The 2,208-nt window shown below is 45.8% G+C and overlaps 1 protein-coding gene across 1 annotated transcript in view; it reads left to right on the top strand.

Annotated features, from left to right (window-relative positions):
• The first annotated feature begins 560 nt into the window (after positions 1-560).
• plekhg2 (pleckstrin homology domain containing, family G (with RhoGef domain) member 2) overlaps positions 561-2,208 on the top strand; it is a 37,631-nt gene continuing 35,983 nt past the window's right edge. Inside the window, exon 1 of the mRNA XM_083680556.1 lies at positions 561-698. The gene's annotated coding sequence lies outside the window, so the exon portion shown is untranslated. The remainder of the gene's footprint in view (positions 699-2,208) is intronic.

The following is a 2,208-nucleotide window of genomic DNA, read 5'->3' on the forward strand; positions in this document are numbered from 1 at the left end:
TCTGTTTACTTTCTCTTTATCCAAGCAACTCTTTGACATATACACATATCTTGAAACTCCCCCAAAAATAGTCAGTATTCCAAAACACCAAATAAGGCCAGCGCGTCCTTGTGGTTTTCCCTGCAGGGTTTCTCAATTTCTATCGCATGAAACAACAACTTTGCCAAGTTCTCTCTCTTTTTCTCCTCAGTGCCCTTGCCTCATCAGTGGCTTGCATGCACCCTGAGGTGTACTGAAACTGGAAACTTGACAGGAACAGGAAACCTGAGGGCACACACACACACTCACACACACACACACACACACACACACACACACACACACACACACACACACACACCCTCTCTCTCTCATAGTCACGCTATCATACAGTGCTCTAGACAGGCCTCTGCCAGATCAACAGTAGGACGCTATCGAAATAAAGAATCAATTGTAATTACTGGTGTGTTTGGTGTGGCTGACACAGACACGCAGTTTGGTGGAGTCGGTGGGTGAGTGGCCGGTTGAGACCAGAGGGTTCACTGCCGGGTGTGTCGTCCACCATCGTTAGTGGTGTGAGAACTCTGCTTAGGAGCCCAGCCTACAGTACGGTTGGCAGCAGTCGCTGACAGTCACTGACAGAGAAAAACTGGTTTTTGACTGTTTAAACAGGCTGGCCTCACCATTCTGAAGGCCAGGAGAGAAGCTGAGCTGAGCAGGTAGGTGAAGGATGCTCTGTATCTGTATGCAGGATGTTGTTGAAGGACACTATGTCTATCCCTTTTCCTTCTGTAGGGACCAGATCTGGATCCAATACACGCATAGTCAAATGCTTTTAAGTGTTTCCGGTGCGATTGGTTTTGCCTGGAGTTTTGCTCTTTGGGATTAGTCCGTCGGTTACGTTGTACCAGGCCGACCGCTGTGATTGCATTGCAGAGGGTATCGACGTGTGTGTTTGACCCCGGGGCGGTGGCATTATCGGTGGGCACTGCCAGGGCAGGTTGGTGCTAGGAGAGAAGACAACGTAGTAAACCATCGGTATGTTATGGTACTTTTTGTAGCTGGTTATGGTAATTGAATAAACGTCTCAGAAACAAAGGACTTTGATATTAGGTTGTTATGATGTAATTACCTTTTTACAGTTAGCGTGTGAATGCCAACTGCAGAATGTCAAATCAAGTGGAACCATAATATATGTCATTTAGCTGACGCTTTTATCCAAAGCGACTTACATTGCAGTGAGTGCATACATTTCAGTATATATGGTCCCAGCGGGAATCAGACCCAGCCACAGAGGACCACCATCTGCTATCACCCTTTCTTGGATAAAGCATTGCAGATTCGGCTACCAAGCACTGTGCACAGAAATAGTCATCACGGATATCTCTTCGACCAGTGAACCCAGAAGGCTACAGGAAGTTGAACTCTGAGTCTATCTGTGCTGAAAGTTGGCCATTTCTCCACTCCAGGACTAAAACACAACCCTCTGCTTCTCTGATCTCATTGCAACCCACATGTCTATGTTATAGTGGGCTGTCTGAAATACCTTCATGCCAGTGAAAACACTGGGACTGTATACTATATTTTGTTGAAAATTGCACTTTCCACTTGGAGTCCAAACAGTCCTCTTGACCCCGTTTAAACCTGGACCCAATTGCTATCGTTTCCCACATTATTTGATTATACAGTAATGTCATTATTTTAATATTAGTTGAGTCAACAAATCCCACTCAGCCATGCTAGTTGCTTCGTTTGTTTTTCTGAATGAGAGTGTTAGAGAGTAACAGTTGGCACCTCCCTCCAGGGTGAGGACAGAGACATGGACTAGGTATCAGGTAGTTGGTAGTATTGAGGACAGAGACATGGACTAGGTATCAGGTAGTTGGTAGTATTGAGGACAGAGACATGGACTAGGTATCAGGTAGTTGGTAGTATTGAGGACAGAGACATGGACTAGGTATCAGCGTTGGTAATATACGCCATTTAGCTGACACTTTTATCCAAAGCGACTTACATTGCAGTGAGTGCATACATTTTAGTATATATGGTCCCAGCGGGAATCAACCCACAAGCTAAGCGTTGTTAGCACCATGCTCTACCAACTGAGCCACAGAGGACCACAGTACTGGTAGTGCTGAGGACAGAGACATGGACTAGGTATCAGTGTTTGCAGTCATTCCAGTTGGACGACCATGGGGTGGAAACCTAAACCTTCGGTCTTTTGGACTT

This window comes from Argentina silus (genome assembly GCF_951799395.1).
Source record: "Argentina silus genome assembly, chromosome: 11".
NCBI classification, from domain to species: domain Eukaryota; kingdom Metazoa; phylum Chordata; class Actinopteri; order Argentiniformes; family Argentinidae; genus Argentina; species Argentina silus.